This window comes from Lucilia cuprina, chromosome 5 (assembly GCF_022045245.1).
Source record: "Lucilia cuprina isolate Lc7/37 chromosome 5, ASM2204524v1, whole genome shotgun sequence".
Lineage (NCBI taxonomy): Eukaryota > Metazoa > Arthropoda > Insecta > Diptera > Calliphoridae > Lucilia > Lucilia cuprina.
In genome coordinates, this window is record NC_060953.1 from 66878609 (window position 1) to 66890514 (window position 11906).

The 11906-nt window shown below is 29.8% G+C and overlaps 2 long non-coding RNA genes across 3 annotated transcripts; both read left to right on the plus strand.

The window, feature by feature from the left end:
* Positions 1-7915: 7915 nt before the first annotated feature.
* LOC124420356 lies at positions 7916-10368 on the plus strand. 2 transcript variants are annotated; one of them, XR_006941142.1, is made up of 3 exons: positions 7916-8183; positions 8285-8661; positions 8737-10368. It is a non-coding gene; the product is annotated as an uncharacterized LOC124420356 (long non-coding RNA). The 2 variants fall into 2 exon arrangements; XR_006941141.1 differs by having other exon boundaries at positions 7916-8180; positions 8260-8661.
* Positions 10369-10550: 182 nt separating this feature from the next.
* LOC124419916 lies at positions 10551-11664 on the plus strand. The gene is made up of 3 exons (XR_006940912.1): positions 10551-10711; positions 10976-11137; positions 11421-11664. It is a non-coding gene; the product is annotated as an uncharacterized LOC124419916 (long non-coding RNA).
* The last annotated feature ends 242 nt before the right edge of the window (positions 11665-11906 follow it).

Below are 11906 nucleotides of genomic sequence, written 5' to 3' on the forward strand. Positions count from 1 at the left end.
TATAAATGCTTTTTTCCTTGTTCGCGGTGTGACAATAGATTGTCTGATTGTTCCTTTGGGAAAATGCGGTTTGTCGTTTAATAATTCAACAATTTCGTTCTTTATCTTTTAATCGACCTGTGTTTTGAAGTCATTTAGTTATTGTTGTGCGAGTGGAAACAATAAACGAATAAAAGACATTTATTAAATTTAAACAATTTAGCATATGATAAGGATAAGAAGCAAAAATGCTGTTCGTTTTATTATTATTTTTTTATGGTTTTTAATTTAGTTTCTTATTTAAATTGATTTATTCCTGCGTAGTTAAAAATGCAAAGGAATCAGATTTGTTGTGGTAACTGAAACAAATGATTAGATTATATATAATGTTATGCAATGCAGTTTTTCTTTATTAAAAGGAAAGTACGATCTATTGTGCTTGATCGAAATATGAAATATGCTCAGCAAGAACTTACATTATAAACACAAAAATTTACTTATCAAGCATTTTGATAAATTATTTCGACGCGGTGTTGATATTGCAGGCAAGAACTTACAAATCTCTCTCTCTTTCTTGCAAATGGTTTTTTTTTTAATTTGCTTCTATTATTAGTTTTTACAAAAAAAATGTTTGCATAAAAACAAAATTCCAAAACAATATGTCAAGGCTGAGAAGTAAGTACTTACATCTTATATTACTTGAAAGTCATTATTATACTCCTCCTAAGTAGTGCAAACGGTATGCAGTAGTCATTGAATAGTAAGATGTTGAGCAAGTTGTTTCTTAATAAAATCCACTTTACAGTTTTTTGAAATTTTATTATTAACATCAATGTAAGGAGCGATTCTCATAAAATTTGTTACATATATATAGTTCCTGTTATAATTGGTTTCGTCAATTCACATACAATTTGGCAAAAAGATTTCATATCAAATTTCGTCGCTGATTTTGTATTACTACTTTAATAATGAGCGTTTAAGTAATTGTCTGGAAGGGTTCATATACATATAAAAGGTAGGATCAATTTTCAACCGATCCTCATAAAATTTGGCAAAAAGATTATAGTTGCTATACTGATATTATTAAACCTAAATAAGGTTATTAAGTTTTATCACGATTTGCTGTTTAATTAATAAATAAAACAGTATTTCGGGAGGTCACTTTAACAAGTTCTAGGCGGAATCATGGACCGATACTGCTTTTTTAATTAACAGACAAACTCTATTTATAGGAAATATTTATACAAGATTTCAAGATTTCAAGATTTCGATCTTAAATACGGTATAAGGAAAAATTTAAAATTATCAACCAACCATTAGAAAGTTAATAAGAGGAACTTTGATTTATATCCATCCGATATCTCATCAGAATAAAAAACACCTAGGTGGCTGTATTGGCTACTGGACGCTGTTTTACATTGATATTAACATTGGTGGAAAAAAACTTTAATAATGCTCGATATTTAAAGTTATGAAATATTTTGGATAATATTAGTCCCAATATACATATATGTATATGAATCTAAGTTAGTGAAATCTTGGCAATGAGAAATAAAGGGTTTCTAGTAAATTCTTTTATTTCTTCTAAATCCGATAGTTCAGTTTTGTATACTCTTGTCCGTTTTCTGTGTTTACACTCAGCATACGTACAGGGTCGCCACATAGGTTTATTGGGTCTAAGTACTTATTGTTTTATTATTTATAGTAGTATTATGGGATTTTCTCATCCGTATCACGTCCCTGTCGAACGGTTTTTTATTCTTCAGATTAATTTCCTCGAATTTCCTTTCCTCTTTTGTAGGTCGTTTGCTTAATCGTTTCCGAGTTAGGGTAAACCATGTAATGCAAATCTTATGTCTGAATGATTATACCGTTAATACTGTCAAAAACTTTTTCAACTATGCTTTAAAATGAGAACAATCGAATTAATAATGTCCTAGCAAAAACTTTCATTACCAAGTAAAATTTGCTTACACAATAGCTTTTAAAGTCATTCTTTAAAAATTGTGATGTCATTAAAGGCAAGTAATTAACACAACCGCATAAGACATGTTTCCGCATACATTGTAATCGGCATCGAAAACGAAATGTCATAAATTAGCAAAGAAAAAACTAACTTTATTCGACATTGATTGCAGTGCTTGCCTTTACATGTAATTAGAAAAATTAGTCAATATTTCTATAGCTGCACGGAGGAGATGACGTTTGCATGAATGTCTTTATATAATACATTATTAGTAATCGTTGAAAATTATGTTAATAGTTAAGTGGTTAAAATTAAAAGTCATTGACAAGTTTTTGCTGGGTAAAACTGTATTAAATTATTTACAAATGTTTTTATATTAATTACAAATCAAACAAATTACTTATTTACTCCAAGTAAACATTAAATCTGATATCGATAATAGGGTTTCACATGAAAAACTATGAATCAAAATTATAACTAAACAACAATGTTATAAGTAGTTGTCAATAGTGAGTAGTTTTCCCCCATAAACTTCCCTGTTTTAGGAAATTATACTCAAACACATAAAAACTAACGTATCGCCATACAAATTATTATTTTGCAGCCGTTTACTTAAGTAGAGAATGATAATAAACCTTACGGCAAAGTGTGCTAGATACTTAGATACATTATGAATAAGTATCCCTTGTGTCTAGAATCACTGAATACTTATAACTTACTGCCCAATCAATAATGTGTTCATTTTTTTCTATTTTGTCTTGAGATACTAGTATTATTATCAAATTTTACTTATTGCTTTTTTATTAAATTGTCACATTCAACATAATGTCAATGAAATATAGAAAATCCATTTATAATCTACAAAGAACTGTATGTTTGTTTTCTTTTATGGTGTAGGGTTGGAAGTTGTATTGGAGAAGTTGTACAAAGAAGCAAGTGTTGATTACATTATGCCACCTTTAACGTTAAAGGACTCAATTATATTTTTGGACAATATTTCTATTATTTTTTATTTTGTTTTTAGAAAAATTCGATTTGATTTCATATAGTATTTGACCTTTTACCTTTTTCAAATTTTAAATTTAGAAATCAATACCCTTATTATATTTTAAATAACAGTAGCAATTTAAGAATTTTTTTTAACAAAAATCAATTTAGCCTAAAAGCACACAAAAAACTCCCTTAAGTAAGTAAGTGTGTAAGGACATTTATTTACTCATACATTTACACTTTAATTCAAATATGTTTACTTTTATGTGTCTGTGTAGTATTCCTGTTCAGCAGACATGTGAATAAAAGTCTTGATATTCTACAATATTTTTTAAGCAGATTTATGTCGTAAAATTAATTGGATCCTACAAACATTGATAATTTAGAGAAAATGTTCACCATAAAGAAAGCCAAAGGAAAAACTTCACTTAACGAAAAAAAAAATAACAACAATGTACCTTCTTTTTTTTTCTTCCAGGGAAAACAGATTGTGCTCAACATTTGACAATAAACCTTCGCTTTATTTTTTTTACAACATTTTCACATGCAGGAACACATGCTGTTTTTATTATGAAAAGAAAATTGTGCGCCAAAATATATAAATATATATATTTTTATTATACATAATAGAATTAAATTTTCTTATCACAAGAGACACAGACACATGCTTGTCATTTAACATAATGTTGGTGCAAAACTTTTAAAGGAAGAATAAATGTTTCATTATGGACAGCAAAATGTTTGTAATTTAAATAATTTCCAAAAATTTTAAAGTTTTAAGAAATATATTTAAATCTCATATTATAATAAAGAAAAAGTTTAACACCAACAACGAATTAATTCATTCATTATTATATTACTATTGTAGTAGAAATATATTAAAAATATATTTACATTAAACCTGAATTTTTCTTTCAATTTCTACATCTTTGGCAAAATTTAAAGAAATTATTTAGAATATTATTATTAAAAATTAAAAAAAATGTCATATTATTTTCATATGACTAATTTAAAATTTAAACGTTTATTAAAATGGTGTTTGGCTTTGCTATAATAGCAGTTTAACTTATTACAAAGTATGGCAACATTACATTTGTATGCTGCGATGCCAACTACAATTGATATTATGTATATGAAAACTTATTCAAGACAAAATCCCTTAATTGTAGAGATTTTCATAATGTCAAATATTGGAGAAAGAAACCCAAGACAGTTGGTCAATTCGCAATTAGTGATGTAAGGTTGTATCGTTGTATGTCATAAAACGTTTTCAAATGAAGCCCCTGGTTTGTAGGTGCAATATTATTGAAAATTCAAAATGTACCTTTTGAAGAACGTAAAAGTATCATTTTATAGGTTCATATCTAAAGCCATAACAACGTATTGATAATCATTATTTTTATAAAAATAAGTGCAAGGAAAAAGTTTACTGGACTATTAACTGGTGATGATAAAATTTGACATGGGGTCGTACCACACCACCACATAATAAAATATTACGGATGGCCAGATGCCCGCGTGACTTTATCCTGGGTTGAAACTCAAATTCTCTGGAAGGTGTGCTTGGTTAAAAGTTTTATAGCGAAATATAAATAATCGGGATACGTTTCTTAGTTTTTAGGAACGGTACAAACCACAGGAAAAGGCTGTGGAATAATTGGTTTTTAGAGCTTTTTGGTTTTGAGCTGACAATGCAAAGATTGGATTGCGTTATTGTAAGGTGTACCATCAGATACTTAGTATATCTAATGGATGGATTCTAATTTGTATCTGTGGAGACATCGGAATAACACATGTAGTGACGGTTAAAGTGGCTAAGGAGTTATTGAGTTGTGTGTGGAGTTGTTAACACCTTAATATTTATTTGATCGGCGATTTTTCTTCATGATTGAGTGTGTTTAGAGTAAACATGTTCAACTTTTCAAAGTAGGTTCTTGCGGCCAATGAAATATGTAAATATGACATAAGGCATTTCAGTAGTGTATTTGGGCGACTTTAATTACTAAATGATGAGAATGTTTGTAGGGGCATGACATCATAGCATCAATAGGGTGTTTTCACCTGATGTTGGGTACATCCCTTCTATCGGTTCAAACCAGTGATTACCCTTTTCCTTGTCGGTGATTAATTTGAGCTTGACTCATAACACCTGTCGGTACAGTCAAATTCCACCTTCTAGTAAGATTTTAAATGAGCGTTGGTGAGTCGTGAGAGAAGCTTACCCAGTGATTGAAATAGACCACCGTGAAATGGGTCAACACCTTCTATATTTATACTTAAACAGACAAACAGACTTTTGTAAAAAAAATATTCAGAAAATGTAGACGGTGAAATGGACAAGATATAATTACTTTTGACATCTTAATTTTTAAATGTGGTGTAAGGTGTGAGAGAGATTTTCGTTTATAAAAAACTGTTTCCTGACGAATTTAATAAAAAAGTCACTTTTTGAAAGGTATTATATATGGGTTCAAATCTTTAGCGATTTTTTTCTTTTTTAATACCAAATGGAAAATGTTTGTGGATATGTTCAGCTATTTGTCTACTTCCGTTTGGCTCCCTTAGTGTTATTAACAGTTATGACTAACAGACAGACACGAGTAGATCATCTTAAAGTCCCGGCCGTATGATACCCTACACCAGTCAGTATATGAAAAATGACAAAAAAGAGATTTTCTACAATATGGTCTAAGTAGGAATAAATATGGACCTATCTTACTTAGTCTATAAGACTAAGTTTTGTCGATTTTTGTTGACATAATAAACATTATTCGCATAATAAACATTATTCGGGTACGATTATATAGGGTCCAGGCTAAATAATGGACCCATTTCCACAAGGCTAAAAAACTGAAAAAGTGATTTTGAGCCAATTGGTATACTTTGGAGCAATATTTTTGGGTATTACAAACTGCAGCATAAACTCATAATACCCTACCCACTATAGTGGTGTAGGGTATAGAAACTTCCATCAAACATATCTACCATTACATATATTATTTAATGAAACTATTTGGGGGTTATTCTATCTATTTTATTCCCTCTATTAATTTTTCATATAAATTGTTTTTGTATTTTTAAAAATTTGTATGAAAATTTTTTCAACGCAAAGTGAAGTGTTTTACAAAATAAGAGTGAGGGTTTGTGTACAAAAATTCTAGATCCGCTATTTTTAGTTAAAAAATACATATTTTGTACAAACTATTTCTATCGAAAATAGTTTAATATGAAACATTTTTAAAATTAACAACTAACTATTAATCCTTGATAAGAAAGTTAAAAAACTTATTTATTATGGTAAGAAATGTGGAAATGTAATGAAGACACACAAAAATCTCACTAAATTTCTATGTATAAATTTTGCATTGCTTTTATAAAATATTTTGTTCCCACAAATCAAGGGTGTTGTTTCTTGCAATAATCAATTGGTGGTTAAAAGCACAGCAAGCAGTCATTGTTTTACAATATTGAATTTTCAATATTTCCATCATCAGATGTTCATTTAAATTTTCTCAGTCTGTTTATCATTGGGTAGAGGATTAACAAAAAAAAAATAATAAAAGAAACACAAGCAGCAACTCACACATTTAAGAAATTTTCAAAATACGATTATTATGGGAAACCTTGATAATGAACCAAAATATGTAGGAATATATTATTGGTCTGCAGTTTTTAATTTCTTTTGGCGAGATTACATTGAATTTTTCTTTTGTCTTGTTGACTGAAGAAAGAGATGTTGGGACGGACAAACATTAAATTTGGTATCAAAAATTTTTATAATAAAAATCTCATGTGAATCGTATAACAACGAGCCTTATTATTACTTTAGTTGGTCAAAAATTTCTTGTATTCCTTTCTTTGCGTATTCACAAAAAACTTAAAAAAAAACTCAAAAAAATAAAATTAAGTGAATAAAAAAATGAAAGAAACAAACAAATAAATAAATAAAATAACCAAAAAATGGGGTGAAAAAAGTAAATTGTAAAATTCTTTGTGCTTTGACTTTGTACCAAAAAGTCTCTCACACCTAATAAACGTTAAAGTTGGCGGCATCGATTGCTATTTTATATTGGAGCAATTTTATTGGGCATTTATGCGACATGCCATTGATCTTATCGCTGTAATCTTGACGCCACACAGCCGAGCTGTTTGTGGGAAGCCTGCCACTGAATCTGTCGCATTCATCGTATTCATACGCCACAAATACATTGTGTACCCAAATACCTATACATCCCGCCATACATACATACATACAAACATTGATATTGTCCAAAACATTCATGTGTACGAACATACATATTTACAACCACATCATCCATTTATCGTTCCATAGGTGTACAATGAGTATGTTAAAGGTTTAAATATATATACACATAGAGATATAATATGGTTAGAGTAAATCATTTGAGAATTACTGCATCAAGTTTACAATATTATTGTCACTTTAATGATATATTTTGTTGTCACAATAATATTATGTTAAACTCATCATTCAAATGATAATGTGTGTATATAATACATATATGATTGCAGCAAACTAGAATATGTTTATCACAGTCATTTTCATAATACATCATATCAATGTCATCGACAATCAAACAAAGTAAAAAATGGACCGTTCCTCATAACGTACTGTGAAGGGAATTTTTGTATATATATTACTTGTCCATTTTAATGAATTGTTTTTTAATTAAAATAAGATGTTTGTGATAAACATCAGCACAAATCCATTAAATCTTCCCAACTAAGGAGGTGTTATATACGTAAACCTATAAACAGTTGTGATCATATGTTATTTTAAGTGGTAAATTTAACATAAAATAGTTATGACAACCACTTTATATAGAAATCTTGGAATGTTTTCTATTTTTTTTTTCTCTAGGTGTACATATAAATATATTTTTTATTATAATTTTATTTTATTCCTGACTGCTTGACTGCCTGATTCCCAAACTAGCCTGCCTGCCCGCTTGGCTCGCTGGCTGGCTGACTTGCTGGCTGGTTGGTTGCATGCGAGTGCTCGTACATGTGAGATGAGCAGCATTCAAACCGTGATAAAGTAGGAGCGAAATTTTTGTGTTTTTGAATTTTCGCACATTTTTTCGGTTGTTGGTTGGGAGCATTTGACTGTGGTGCGGATGTTTTCCTGCCTGCCTGCATTCTATACGAATGTGTTTGTATGTTCATAAGTATGAACTCGTACATACATATTTGCATTTTAGTCTTTTGTGGTGTCTGGTTGAAGGTAGTGAGTGTTTAGTTTAACCTTTTTTTATGCTTTTTTTGTTTCCATTTTTTTCTCTTGCCTTTTTGAATTCTTTTAGTTAAATTCACATATTTTATTAAAAGCATGCAGCGGTGGCTGAAAGTAGCAGCAGTAGTGTTAGTAGTAGCAGCAGCAGCAGTTTTATTCAGCCTGCGCACCTGCAAGGAACAATGTCAGCAGATTGAATGTGTATTATGTGTACAGTCATTATTTATTGGTGTCAATAAATTGCGGTCCAATTGGAAGTAGTGTCCTTTTTGTGTGCAAAAACAAAAAACCCCAAAAAAATAACACATACTCTACACACTATGAATATACGAGTATGTACCTCTATCCTTACATACTTAGTAGAAGTATATTGTAGATTTGAATTGTTCGGTCGTCTGGATGATATGTGTACAGCTAACCGCCATTTATTTGAATTCGTTTTTTGTTAATGCGACAGCGAATATGGATGTATGTAAGTAGATATTTTCACATGGGTTACCAATTGATCTCAATCGATTTAGTTAAACTATTTTGTATAAATCGATAGTTAACATATGTGCAGGCATTTGAATGGATTGTGAATATCCTTGCTGCTATCAGAAAGTTTAATGAGCAATGCCAAAAGTCAACGGTGTTATTTTGGTAATTTATAAAAAAAGTAAATCGATAAGAATTTCCTGTGTAACAAATTGGTTAAGAACGACCTGCTTATATGTCGGTAATTATATTTACCAGTATGTGTTAATTTTCGGTATCTTATAAAATTTGGCCGTGTTTTCTGAGTTGGGATAGGAATTATTACATCTTACGTTGCAGTTGAAGGTCTTGTTAGTTGCGATATTTAACACATTCTATCGATGCAATCAATCTCCTGATAGTACAATGAGAGCTCATCGTCCGAAATACTCCACTTGTCTGAAGCACAAACTCCCTTCCTCTCTCCCTCTCTCTTTTCATCCATCATACATACGTTCCATCATCCATACATACGTTTAAACAAGTGAGAAATTATAGTCGTTCAAAGCCGATATAAAAATTATGTTAAATATTATAAGTCCAAATCTTTGTTCCGTTTCCAAAAGATCATTTGGATAATAGATTTTGTAAAAATTTAATTGAATTATTTTAAAATTTTGACTTTTAAAGATAAACGTTAACAGGTCAAATTCGGAAGTTTAGTTGTATAAAGGTGAAGTAATTAAGCAATTTTCAGATAGATTTCGTCCCTGCGATAATATAAAATGATGTACCAAATTGTATTGTTTCGATTACAAGATTTACATTGTCGGACGAAGAAAATTATTCAAAGAAAAATTATTATATGGGACCAATACAATTGTTCATTACAAATATCTGCACATCACCCACTATTCCGATGTAGGGTATAGAAATTGTCACAGGATCATGGAAAATCCCTTCCTATAACTGAATGACTAATTTACTTAACCTTTGATGAAATATTTGGAAATTTGAAGAAAAAGATTAACATATAACAAGGTCTTGAAGGGCTCCCAAAAATTATTTTAAATTCGATTAATGAGATCATGTTAATAAGAACTTTGCTAAAACCCTGTATTAAATTACTCAATAATATGAAAGAAGTTAATGGCGAATTCAAAAGTACTATTTACTTTTAGTTAAAAAGGATCACTTGATATGAAACATATCTTTTTATTAACTTGGCAACTCTATTAACCTTTAGACAATGTTCAGAGTCATCGATTGGCATTATAAAATTGGATTAAAATATTTTTCAATAGATCTTGCAACGAGCCTTAATAAAATTGTATAAACATTTAATCATATAAGAATTGCTGCTTCTTTAGCAATAAACCGCAAGTTAAAAATGTCTCTGGGAATAAACAGCGACACATAGAAAATAAACATAATGCGAATAAATACACTTCTTAAGAATATTTTTATTTTGTTTGTGAAACACCTACAATAAAAAAAAGATCTTTTGTGTCTGTGATAATTTGCATTTTCAACATATATACATATGTACAGATACATAAAACTAACTGGCAAACTGTTTGTAAAGTATGAATAAAAGAATCGTTATAAATATTCATACATACCTGTCGGAAAAGGTTTTCAACACTGGTTCTGGTTGCAGTCAAAGATTAATGATGTATTGTGAGTGTTATGTATCTGTCTAATGAGGTCATTAATTAACGATTCTTTTGGCGGTAATTTTGTTTTTGTTTAAATTTATTTCTGTTTTTTGTTTTAAATATTTGAAAATGTTATGTTTAAAATAAAATTGCATTTCTTTTGTTTTTTTTTGGCACATGACTTTCCAATAAAAAAACATTATTTCAGGTGGCGACATATGGTTATATCTTTAATTTAACTAGAATTTATAATACCATCACCAACAAATTACATAAATGATCCTTTTGAGAGTAATTTCTTATTTACACATTTTCGTCAAACAAAACCATAAAATTGAGTTTCTCTTTTTCCTAGAGATTAAGAAAAAACTAAATACAAACACATTCACGGATTTTAATTCATTAAAGGTAAGTTGCAAGAGATTCAAGGTTGGTGGCATAAACAAATAACAGTTTACAAAAAATTAACTAACAATGAAATAGTTGTTATTGTTACGTTAACATTTGTTTGCTTGTTGATGTGCTGGGTAAGACGGAAGTGCAACAAACAATACACATACAGTCTCCCTTCCAAACACACGCACACACACACACACACAAAAACAAAACATAGATACCAACATCTATTTATCTCTCTGCTACGATTATTTAACGACAATTTGTTTCTAATAGGATTGGAAATTAGTACAAACAGACAAATTGATCACCTGCTGCTAGGCAATCACTGTAACGAGCATAGAGTCAAATACTTAATGAATTGGCTAAATGTGACATGGCAACAACGGCTGACTGGCTGAAGACTTAACAACCAACATTGTGGTTGTTGTACCAAAGGTAACCATACAATGCAACGTGTTCAATATTTCCTTTAAATCCCCTTATTCATTCATAGTCGTGTTTTAAAATAAAACAAAAAAAGAATTCTATGCCATCATACCAAGCGTTAATTCCTTTAGTCCTTTACGGTAGGATAATACAATTATCAAAAAAAAAAGAAATAAAAACTGAAAATAAAGGAAGAAGGAAGAAAGTAAAACACGTTTAACATTTTTCTTTCAATATTTCCACTCCTTGTTATTTTTTCAGCTCCTTCGTTTTTGTTTTTTTTAATTTGTAGTTCAGCAAATAAATGAGGAAGACGTGTGCGTATAATCGGATATTATAACCTGCTGCGCCTGTGCAAACACTTGGATGATGTGCTCGCTCGTACCATTGTGTCATTGTACATTCATTCAACGTTAACGATTGCATTTCGGTACAAGGACAATGAAAACCAACAATAATCGAATAGCAGATGAGTTTTTCAGCTGTTCTTCTGTTTAGTTTGTATGTCTCGTATGTCCTGTTCTGTCTTAGTTGCTATCCATGATACTTCTATAAAGGAATATGTGTATTTATATTTATTCTATGTATTTTTTTATTATACTCCTCAGGAATTACTAGGTTAACAATATTTTGATTTTTAACAACTTCCAAGTTTTTCAAAAATCTTAATCTTCTTAATAATTTTTCTTCAATACGTGTCAATATAAATATGTATGTATATATACATATGTGTATTTTGTTTTAAGTAGACTAATTTAGTTGTAGCCCTAAATCGGAT